Source organism: Pinus tabuliformis, chromosome J, assembly GCF_031772625.1.
Source record: "Pinus tabuliformis cultivar Carrire ecotype Pingquan chromosome J, CPIR1, whole genome shotgun sequence".
Taxonomy (NCBI): Eukaryota; Viridiplantae; Streptophyta; class Pinopsida; order Pinales; family Pinaceae; genus Pinus; species Pinus tabuliformis.
This window is the reverse complement of record NC_142295.1, coordinates 1,389,691,087-1,389,704,127: the sequence shown is the minus strand read 5'-3', so window position 1 is coordinate 1,389,704,127 and position 13,041 is coordinate 1,389,691,087. Positions and strand designations below refer to the sequence as shown.

General features: G+C 34.3%; 1 pseudogene; it reads right to left on the bottom strand.

Moving 5' to 3' along the window:
• Positions 1-2,566: 2,566 nt before the first annotated feature.
• Positions 2,567-3,118, bottom strand: LOC149232540 (adenosylhomocysteinase 2 pseudogene; annotated as a pseudogene).
• Positions 3,119-13,041: the final 9,923 nt, after the last annotated feature.

Below are 13,041 nucleotides of genomic sequence, written 5' to 3'. Positions count from 1 at the left end.
TCATGTGATAAATGTAATATGGCCTATTCATTAGCATAGGCACCAATAGTGGTTAGAATTTAGGTTTTATAAATGAATAATATTTGAGTCCTCCTTATTGGATTTGTTAATTATAGTGATTGTATTTGAGCATTAGTTCATTGGGAGGTTTCCCTTGAAGAGGAAAATGAACAAGAGTTTATCTTTCCATAAAATGATTACCATAGTTAACTTACCTTACTTTGATGGTTTTGGATTCAATGAAGTAAAATGATTTTTTATAATATTCTTAAAGACATTACCCTGCAATGAATTCACACACTGGAAGCTTATGGAGACCTTCTCTAATCCTTACACTTGTATTTATCTCAGGAGTTACATCTCATCAACAGTTCAGGACGCAGATGCCCATCCGATGGTGAAGGTTTTCTTGAGCTTGGTCATGGTAACTACCCACCTGATCCATGTTGGTCGAGGTTCATTTGCATTGTTTTCTATAGGGCTTCCAAACATCTTCTCCCTCACATGTTCCAGAGGTTTGGCAAGATAACCTCCACACCCTTCCCTGCGAAATTTTACAGTTGGTTTCCATAATGATGATGTAAGGTTTGCTGACAGATCTAATATTGTTTCTGTGCTAAGCTTCCAGTTTTAATTTCTTTACTTGCGGTTCTGATACTGATATGAAACCAGAAAAAGTGGCTTGGTTCTAGCTGACGTGGGCGATGGCTCTAGCAGAAAGAGGCTGAAATCAGGTATTCAATGTTAACCCTCACTGGGTTATGTAAGACTCCATTATGGCTCAGTATTTTCTACGAAATTGATGGAATGGTTATGATATGTTACCTATAGTAACAACCCTCCTTTTTTAAATGCTTTTGGGTCTGCGCAGGTGTTCCACCTCTCATTTTGCTTATGGCCAATGAATTTCCAGCAGTCATGCTCAAGATTATATTACTCTATGTTTTCCAAGTATTTCATAGACTTATGGTGACATGAAGAGTCAGGGTTTTCTTGTCTTATTTCCTTAAAAGTGTAAATGGTCGTAATGGTCACTTGAGCCTGAGATGCTATTCTAGTTTTTGGTCTCCATTGACACATCTATTAGACTTGGTTATTAATTTTGGGTCTGTAATGTAATTTCCTTAAATTTCACTCCTTCTCAGCTAGTTAGGGTTTTAGAAGGAAAATTAACTTGGGTCAAAACCTTTTTTTCAATATAGTTGTGCCAGACTTTGGCATTATGGCTTCAACACAATTAGAGTGACTCTATATGGTTGATAGTACTGCAATCCTATTTTTTTAATGGTTATAGTAGTTTCTATATTGTGAATGGTGCTACCACGTCAATCGTTAGAGGAGTTGAAGCTGAGAATTCGATTCACTATCTTTTGCTAAGATTATGAATGTGGTTCTTATTACTATTTGTTACTTCCTGCAATTGTCTCATTATTTACAATATCATAGAATTGTTCCTCTTGAATTTCTGGGCCATATCACCTCTCCAATCCCCAAGACTCTTGAGCCATATTTCCAGTTTGTTTCGGTTCCCATTTGTTGTTCAGTTTTTTTCTTTTATCTCTAGTAACATAGGAAACTCCAACATTTCTCTGTCAGGTAGTGGGAATGACCTACATCTTAATATGAACATAACCTTTCATTTTACCCAAATAGATGGCATGAAACTCCATATTCTGAAGATAAAGTATACTATGGTCTACTAAGAACAGACTACATTTGCAGTCTATATTTGTCGCTTAAGACAACCATCAGAGAACGTGGTCATATTAATTGTGTTCAAAATTGGTTACATCTATTTGCAGCTTTGCAAGCACATAATGATCCTCGTATGAAGGGAAAGGAGTCCATCTCGCTTTTTTCATAAGCTATATGGACTTGTTTTAGGAGATGCCATGGCACTCCCATGTTGTATGGACACTGGATATTATAGATATTATTATTAAGCCATAGGTGTGGTTTATAGGGTGGTGAGGAATTTTGATTTTTTAATAATTGAATGGATAAAATTTGATTCCACAACAACAGCTAATCAATATTCCACATCTCAAACACCCTGACAAGATCTAAACAACAACAAACCCACCAGAAAAGTGTGAGTTCAAAAGAAATGAGAACAAATTTCAAATCCAAACCATAACACCTAGACAATATCCTACTTCAAAGCACTCTGAAATAATCTAAAAAATCATGCATCTGCCTAAAAACATATATTAAAAAACAGCAAGCGACAAAGAAATGAGGCAAGAATCCAAATCCAAATTACAACTTAAAAGCAAGATCCCATTTCAAGAACTCTAGACGAGATCTCAACATCCCACCATGCCCACTTGAAAACATCTATTAAAAAACAACATAATGTTTATGAAAAATCATAGAGACCATGGCTATGACATTAATTGTTGAAACTATGACATGCATGACCCACTCCACCATATGTTGCATGAGTTTTAATGTAATAGGGCTAGGTACACGGAATGGGGATTTCTGGTAAATAGCAATGGATCATACGCAACAATATAATCAAGGGATTGGTATGCCTAAGAAATATAGTGTGTACAAGTAATGGTTACTGGGCATTAGAAATATTTACTTGGTTTATAAAGGAGAAAGACATGAAAAAACTTGGGTGGCCAGTTGCACAACCCAAGTGCATCAAATGTCCCTCTACAAGAACAATGATGCCACTGTTGGTGTCAGGGAACACCCACCTATCAGTTTGAGTTTTGATGGTAATCTTCTTAACACCAGGGAAAGTTTCAAGGCCTTGCATATCAATCTCATTGTCAAAGTGACCAATGTTACAAACAATGGCATCGTTCTTAATTTTCCTCATGTGATCTACCATGGGGACGTCCTTGTTGCCAATGGTTGTCACAAAGATATCAACAGTGCCAACTACATCCTCAATGGTGAGAACAGGAAGGCCTACCATAAGTACTTGTAGGGCACAAATAGGATCAATCTTTGTAACAATTACCCTAGCTCCAACGACTTTCAAGGCTGCAGCACAACCCTTGCCAAAATCTCCAAATGCACAAACAACAACAACCTTACCAGCAATCATGGCATATGTGACTATCATAAGACCATCTCGGAGAGAGTTCCTACATCCATACATGTTTTCAAACTGCAAAAGAAGAAAGAGAATCGGAATCAAAACAAACTGCATCTCAAATAGAAAAATTTTGAAAAAAAAAAGCTCTGAGAAATCTGGCCCTGCATCTATAATTCACAATAATTCAAAACTTCCATACAAGTCTAATCAGCTTTCAAAACCTTAGCTAATATTAACCCATCATAACCAGATAATTGGATATATGTAAAGGTCCTTGATTTTAAATATGAATATGCTTTTGCACCCACCGTGAACTCACATGATAAAGATTAGCATTAAGATTAAGATACTTCCTAATTATATAAACATATATAAGATAACATTGTCGAAATTGATAAATAACGGTTTGAAATTTACCATATTATACTATAAATCTGTATAACAGTTTGATGATGTGATCCTAACTGCTTTAAAATAACCACAAAATTCATTGCTAGAATCACAAACACAACAACTAATCAAGATTCCACATCTCAAACACCCTGACGAGATCTAAACAACAACAATCCAACCAGAAAAGTGTGAGTTCAAAATAAATGAGAACAAATTTCAAATCCAAACCACAACACCTAGATAGGATCCTACTTCAAAGCACCTTCACTAGATCTCAAAAATCATGCATCTACCTGAAAACATCTAATAAAAAATAGCAAGCGATAAAGAAATGAGGCAAGAATCCAAATCCAAATCACAACATATAAGCAAGATTTGATTTCAAAAACTCTAGATGAGATATTAACATCCCCACCATGCCCACCTAAAAACATCTATTAAAAAACAACATAATGCTTATGAAAATGAACAAAGAGCATGGCTATGACATTAATTGGTGAATTTTGGCACTACTATGACATGCATGTCGCACTCCACCATATGTTGTATAAGTTTTAATGTAACAGGGCTAGTATAGGGAATGGGTATTTCTTACAAATTGCAATGGATCATACACAACAATATAATCAAGGGATTGGTATGCCTGAGAAATCTACTATGTGAAAGCAATGGTTGCAGAGCATTAGAAATATTTACCTGGTTTGTAAAATAGCAAGACATGACAAAACTTGGGTGGCCAGTTTCACAACCCAAGTTCATCAGACATCCCTCTACAAGAACAATGATGCCATTGTTGGTGTCACGGAAAACCCACCTATCAGTTTGAGGCTTGTTATTAGGAATAAATAATAATTTTAGGGAAAAAATAACGTTAGCTCAGGAATAAAGAAATTTCTAAAAGGTAAATAGAACCCACATTTGTTTAGGTGTTAAACAAATAAAGGGAGGTTTCATCAATAGAGTAGTGACCGGCCACCTAAGTGAGTTGAGCATGAAGATGCATGACTCTGGGCATGGTTTGATGGGAGCCAAATGTAACATATCCCCATAAAACAAACTTTCTTTTGACAACAATTTACTGATATTATAAGCATTACGATAACTCATAGTGATGTCACTTACCATTTCACATAAATATACATATATCACTCGCCATTTAACATAAATATACAAATATCACATAATATTTTCTTTTAAATTCATGGTTTGAAATATTATTTGCATCACGACAACGTTCATAATATTTTTGGATTATGCTCTAACCCTCACCCAGCCAACCTTGGGTTTCTATAACCCAGGCTCTGCGAACGTTCTAGGCTCCCCTAAGTGTTGTCCACCTAGCTTTCTCTCCTCCGAAGGATTAACAACAAACCAATGCCATCTGATCACCTTGGGATTACCCTCCAATCAAAGACTGCAGTGTTTTGGGTCTCCATCATTGGCTGAGGAGGTTTGTAGATCGGTAGAGAGTAACTAGCAATTGCACCACATCTTGCAATCAGAATGCCATAAGGCAGGAGCCTAGGAAGTAATGAAGTAAGGCAGGAGGCTAGGAAATAGTAGTGTAGATGATGGAAGCAAAATTTTATGCATTTTTATTTAATTATCGACTTTTGAGATGGGAATCTTAACCCTAAGAGTACAAACATTTTCAAATCCTGGGGGTTTGTACCCCACGTTCAAAACTATTGTATAATATGCTTCTAAGATTCACAAGTGTTCACCCTCCAGCACATCGGAAGTAAGGTAGGAGCCTAGGAAATAGTAGCATAGATGATGGAAGAAAAATTTTATGCATTTTTATTTAATTATCGACTTTTGAGATGGGCATCTTAACCCTAAGAGTACAAACATTTTCAAATCCTGGGGGTTTGTACCCCACATTCAAAACTATGGTAAAAGATGCTTCTAAGATTCACAAGTGTTCACCCTCTAGCACAGATTGATCAAGGAAATAGTGAGATGATGAAGTTGCCACCAGACCCAGATGAACATGCTAAGGAAACCATTATTTTATTATGATTAATTATAAGATACAACTAACTATTTCTTATAATTTAATTATATCCTAAAACCCTTATTCCAAAATAAACCACATCTATCAACTTAATTATATTTGAATTTTGTATTAAAAAACAGATACAAACATGTTTTTGTTAAAAACAAACATAAATAATAACATAATCTTACCTTATTATCTAATAAGTTTCAACATCACATCCACTAAAAGATATGGCTTCTCCTCCCATTGAATTTTATATTAAAAATATACATACAAACATGATTTTGTTAAAAACAAATCTAAATAATAACATAATCTTACCTTATTATGGGATAAGTTTCAACATCACATCCACTAAATCATATGGCTTGTCCTTCTGGTGTCACTTTACGCATGTCATTTTCATTGACTAAATTTTTCTAACACTACAACAATTAATTTTAGAAATGAGAAAATTTGAGAATCAACCACAACTCTAAGGAACAATAATGGATTGAACCTTAGAGGTGTTGACTTGGGTTTGAAGAAGTAGATGTGGGGAAATCTACAAGGGTTCCACTATGCCAAACATTGAGAATTGCATGCGATCGAGCTTTGGGACTAAGATCTTTTACCAATGTATCGCTGATCTCATTGTCCACAGTCATTCCCCAAAGTGAAGAGGTCAAAACACTTCATCTTACCCTTCTATTTCATGGCCATTTCAATCATTTCACTGAGCGCAATGACCAAAATAATAAAACACCAAAGAATCTCCTATTGGTAGAACAATACCCGGTACACAATTTATCTATGATTTATCAAATCCCAAGAGTTTATCATAAATACAGATATAAAGTGAAGTGTTCTAGCAATAAATATCTATTATGGTGGTCAAGAGATCCATGAAATATATTGAAATTATGTTCTCGTGGGGTGAAATCACCAATCACCATGTATCTAGTTAGTTATGTTATTCTAAGTGGGGAAAGTGGTATTTTCTTAGCATTTTTGTGCATGATTTTTGTAACCAGTAAGATCAAAAAGTCTAAATGCCTTGCAAGTATTTGATAAATTTTTTGCCTTCATGTCTAGTTATTATGATGGAATAGAAGCTGATGTTATCTTACTTTAAGCTGATGTTATCTTACTTTTTAATGGTAAAATGGAGGACTATGTTACCCTCTTATTATTTCATGGTAAAATGTAAGATTATGTTACCCTCACCTTTTAGCACTTAGTATAATTTTTTTTTTTGTTTATTTTTCAAAATGGAAGGGATGAATTCATCTAATAGGTCCTTTACCACTATCTCATCATCACTATCTAATGTATGTTTGTAACTGCATGGCTTATTGTTGTGCACATATATACACTTTCTAGTTTATAGTATATAATTACAGATACAATAGTCCACATATAATTTGTAGTATGCACTTATACAGGATATCAGTAAACCTTTACTAAAGGAATTGGGATATAAAGTGAATGTACTAGCCTACCAGGATTTTCCACATAAGTTGCGTAAGGCACTAGGGCACATCCCTAGCCTAGTAAGTTCTATAGGGTAAGGTATCTTACTGGCCTGTTAAGAAAAAGAACTCATCACTCACAAATCCTACCATACGATCTCAAATCCTGCCTTTTCCCCTAATGACTCTACCTTTGCACCAATTGCAGAGCTTACAGATGTAGATGTAGATCCAATCCCATAGCCCACATGGTCTCTTTTATTATCCCTAATATGACCCATGGTACTAATCCAGAAATCCTAAAGGCACTCTTTGACACTGGTATTAAAGTCTCTCTCATGGTTAAGAATGAAGACATTGCTAATGTGAAGGTCAACCAGTCATTTTATTTGTATGTAAAATGAATTTTTCACACTAATATTCAGGAGTAGCATTAAACAATGTTTTTGTGAACTCTTATACTAGGCATGATATACCTAGATTGGCTATTTTCCAATGGCTTATCGAGTAAACTTTTTTCTTCCCTTAAAATTCATGTTTGGGATACCTTATCAAAGTTGTTTATGACAAAATGTATCATATAATCCATCGTCTAGACAAGATCTTCAATGTGTGGACCATTTAAATAAAAACAAAATAAACTTGTTCAAAGTTGTACTTACTAGGTCTAGATGCCGAAAAGCTCATAAAAAAATTGCCTCATACATTTTATCAATGTCATGATCTTATTAGATTTACTACAACCAACATTTACTGATATTATATGTATTACAATAACTCATAGCGATGTAACTTACCATTTCACATAAATATACATATATCACTTACCATTTAACATAAATATACATATATCACATAATAGTTTGTTTTAAAGTCATGGTTCGAAATATTATTTGCATCACGACGAAGTTCACAATATTTTCGGCTTATGATCTAACCCTCACCCAACCAACCTTGGGTTTCTATAACCCAAGCTCCGCAAACATTTTAGGCTTGCCTGAGTGTTGGCCACCTAGCTTGCTCTCCTCCAAAGGATCAACAACAAACCAATGCCATCCAGTCACCTTGGGATTACCCTCCGATCGATGACTGCGTTATTCTGGGTCTCCATCACCGAATGAGGAGGCTTGTAGGTCGGTAGAGAGTAATTACCCTCGGCAGTTGTGCGAACCAAACCCTCATTCTACCAATTCGCATCTTGCTCCACCCCGCTCTGCAACTCTGAGGAGGTTTGTGGGTCGGTAGAGAGTAATTACCCTCGGCGGCTGTGCAAACCAAACCCTCATTCTACGAATTCACATCTTGCTCCACCCTGCTCTAAAAATCTAGTTAGTTTGTGGTTTTATCTACTGGTTTGCTGAGTAGAATGTATCACTACTACCTTCTGACGTCCACAACATGCTAGGCAATGCCCAGATTCACACTCTCCCTCCAGAAATGCCTCGGTACAACCTTGTTCTCTGAATTATTAGTTAGTGTTACAGCCTTTAGGCTTAGTTTAATTACTGTACATGTTTTATTAACATTCCATTTTGGAGGTCTCTATCAACGGAAAACCCTCAGACTCAGCGTACCCATTTTCCCCTTTCAGCAATCAATCAACGACGTGGCTTGCAATGTTTCTCTCCCTATTTTAATGTAATTGTCATGATTTTTTTTTTCTTTCCTGCATCACTGTTAATTCCCTATTTTTGTTTATTACTCATTTATCTCTTGTGTTGTAGGGAACCCATTGAGCATTTCAACCCTTCGTGGTTGCCATTTTGTCGAGGTCCCTTCAAATGCGCTCGCTCTAGTTTCCATGTTTCAGTTGTATTAAAAAATTAAACTCCAAAAGGGTAATGTTAAACCTTTATTAGCATGAGGAGGAGGTATTCCTACAAGTTCATGGTTTCTCCTCCAAGTTGAATCCCTGGAAGTTTTGTATAGTTTATGAGAAAAAAAAACTTTTACTTATCTCGCTACGGGAGGGTATGTGTTAAGTTATGGTTTGAAGCTATTTGTTTTTCCAGCATTGTGTTTACTGATTCCGAGTATGGTTTTAACCCTCCTCCTTGATTTTACTATTAAAGGCTTGAGATGTGAGCATTTCGGTTGTCGACTGTGATAATGGCTTAACTTATTTTCTTTATATTGGAATTTTCAACCTATGTGGTGTATCTTGTACAATGACAGATTCAAACAATGATTTAGTGAAGTACATGATTTGTGTTGATTTCTGTAGGTTTTGATGATGATAATCTAATACTAATGAAATGAAAATTCCTTGCTTTTCTGTCAACGGTTATGTTTCTAGCGTTTTCTTTTAGTTCTCTTGATTGTTCTTTTTATTAAAGAAACTACCCATGAAATTCCTGGGTTATCTATGGCTAGACTCTGTCTTTACAGGAGGAACTCGAGACTGTTCGTAGGGTATTTAAACTTCAGGTAAATTAACGTAACTCTTAACTACGATGGACAAAAGAATTTAACATGTACAAGGGTAGCAGTTCAGGGCTTCTTTAGTGAGTTGAGCTAAAAAAATTAGCTGACTTCAGCTTGTCATTTCTGTTTTTTCTTAATCCCATCAAGAAAAGTTAATTTTTGTGCAAGGTTACATGACTTGTGGGTGTGGCAGCCCCGTCCTGAATTTAGGAATCAGGGTAATTTTAGAATATATATATATGTTTTGGAAATTTGGTAAAAAATTCAGGAAACTGAGAATTGTACATTTTTGCTAGATATGATTAAATGATGTCACATTCTAAAAGAAATAAAATTTTAGTTATTGGAAGTTAGAAACTATTCAACTAATATATATTTGCTGGAGTATTCTTCATGTTAACAGCATCAAAATGACTTTCTTTTGCTCTAAATATATTTTTCTTTTGATCATCTCTATTAGCAGCAATTAATTATTTTCTTGCAGTTTCATTACCAAGAGGCTTTATTGTTTTCCTGTTTGAGAAGGTATGTATTAAAAATAATTTACAAGTACCATTTTCGGTGTATTCTATTTTCTTTTTTTCTTTTGCTTAGAACATGGCATCCATCTCTGAGAATAGCAAAACATTTGTATGTATCAAAAACAATTTCCAATTATTTTTCTTTTGATCATTTGTATTAGCAACAACTAATTATTTTGTTGTTGTTTCGTTACCAAGAGGCTTTATTGTTTTCCTGTTTGAGAAGGTATGTATTAAAAATAATTTACAAGTACCATTTTCAATGTCTTCTATTTTGTTTTTTTCTTCTGCTTAGAACATGGCATACATCTCTGACAATGGTAGAACATCTGTATGCATCAAAAATAATTTCCAAGTACCATTTTCGGTGTATTCTCTTTCTTTCTTTTTCTTTTTTCTTGGAACATGGCATCGAGCTCTGACAACAAGAAGAACCTGTGTTTTTTGGTTAGAAGTGACTCTCTCAAATATATTACCTTAAGGAAAATCTATGTTCTTAACATGCATATAAGCTTTGGCAATGTGATTGTGTGTTTGTTTTTATGCCTATAAATTCATTGAGGGAATTCATTAGTTGGTCAAGCGAACTAACTCAGCTTCATTGTATCGCTATACAAATTCGAATTTGTTAATTAAATAGGAAATTCCTATGCCAGTTTCACAGCTAGTTCGTCTTTCTAAATGGGTCTAAATTCTGTTCAATTTGTTATGCAAGAAATGTATGATTATAGAGACTTTTCGAGTATATACTTTTCCAGTTTGTATTCATGTTTATGTGCTCTTGTTACTATTCAATGCTAGAACAGTAATTATCAACACAATAAAAGGGTTGCAATATTGTTTCCTTGCAAATGCACAGATTATAATGCTACTTATATTGATGTAGTGCAGAGCCTTCTATATGGAATGGGTAGAATTGGAAAGAAAGATACGGTATGTGTGCCTGTTTAATTATTTTTACATTTAGATCTTAAATATTCAAGAGCCTTCTATATGGAATGGGTAGAATTGGAAAGAAAGATACCGTATGTGTGTCTGTTTAATTATTTTTACATTTAGATGTTAAATATTCAAGTTTAGTAAAACTTATTACATTTAGATCTTAAATATTCAAGTTTAGTACAACTTGTTTTAGAAATGAAGCCAATGAATTTTCGTCATAATTTTTTCATAATTTTAGTCATAATCTTTTTATAATTTTAATGTTTGCAGTGGAGCTACCTTGTCAAAATAACACGTTTTTAGAAAATCTCTATAGGAGAAGATTAATTTTGCAAACCATATTGCAAACCATGTAAAAAGTAGTATAAATTAACACGTTTTTATTTTGACAAGTTTTTAGAAAAGCTCTATAGGAGAAGATTAATTTTGCAAACCATATTGCAAACCATGTAAAAGTAGTATAAATTAACACGTTTTTAGAAAAGCTCTATAGGAGAAGCTTAATTTTACAAACCATGTAAAAGTAGTTTAAATCAACCATTCTGTCAATACTTATGTTGTGAATAGTTATGGTATGTTATTCTCTATAGAAAAACTTAAATTCCGTGCATCAACATCTTTAGAGTTCTGAAATTGTATTTACTGAAAAAAAGAAAAAAGAAAAAAATGTATGTAATTGTCATTTCAAAACTCTAGGACTGTAATATACTAGCATGGCATGTGGTCATATACTCCCATTACATGTTTCATATTTCATTGATGTCACCCATGGCTTTGTAAGTTGGCTATATCTAGAAACCCCCTTCCTGTCTGTTGACATAATCTGCGGGTTTGTAAGTTGGCTATATCTAGAAACCCCCTTCCTGTCTGTTGACATAATATGTGGGTTGGCCATATCTAGAAACCCCCTTCCTGTTTGTTGACATAATCTACGGGTTTGTAAGTTGGCTATATCTAGAAAGCCCCTTCCTCTCTGTTGACATAATCTGCGGGTTGGCCATATCTAGAAAGTCATTTCCTCTCTCTTGACATAATATGGGGTTTACAACATGGGTGGGACTACTTGCAAATCCAAAACAAGCATTTTGTTGATTTCGGGGGTTTAGAGCATTTCCAGAAGCATTTTGTTGATTTTGAGACTAGTAAATTGATTCCAAACACCAAAACTCAGAGACATTTAGTTGATTTTGGGGTTTAGAGCATTTTGTTGATTTTGCTTGGCTGAGTAATTTGTCAGAGGGGGTTGTCCAAATTTTCACTGCCAAGTTGCAGTCATCTACTCAGCACATATGCGAAACGTGCACAAGTTCTAGACCTAGCCAGAGTCATATACTTCGCATATATGTGAAATATGGAGAAGTTCTAGACCTAACTGCAGTCATCTACTGCGCATATATGTGAAATGCTCAAAAGACCTAGAACCAGCAATGAACTAACCATAAAATCATCACATAATATCCATACTGTTTGGTCCCCAATACTCTTCGTAGACTCAGCCGAATCCATTAAACTGCCCTGCAAGACTTTTAATGATCATGAATTTCTATTGATATTATGTCATTTTTCACCTTTTACGGTTGGGATTTAACCTTATCCACTTCTTTTTTTTTATTGTTGGGGATTTAACCTTAACCACTTTTTTTATGGTTGGGATTTAACTTTAGCCAAATATTCTATTTGGTTATTTTTTTTGTGCTTTTTCAATTAAATAATATTAGTTTCTTATGCTCTTCCTCGGAGCATGTGTGCTTCTTCATGTGTTTATTTTTAAGCACATTCTATTATATATATATATATATATATATATATATATATATATATATATATATATATATATATATACATATATATATATAGATGATTAAATTGTAAAAAAAATGGAGATTAAATTATATATAAAAAAAATGTTAAATTAACCAAATACCTTTTTATGGTTGGGATTTAACTTTAACCAAATATTTTCTCTTTTTATTTTTCTTTAATTTTTCATTTTTCACGTTTTTAATTTTTCATTTTTTAATTTTTCACCTTTTTATGGTGGCTTGTGTTGAAAATATTCTGCCAATTTCCTTCCATAATAAGAAGATATGGAATGATCTGATAACTGCTACACAAGTTATGAAGATATGGAATGATCCGAGAACTGTTGCACAAGTTATGAAGATATGGAATGATCCGAGAACTGCTGCACAAGTAGATCTCCTTCCTTGCTTACTGCCATTCCACCAGAGAAAGAGGGAGGTCAAGTAGATC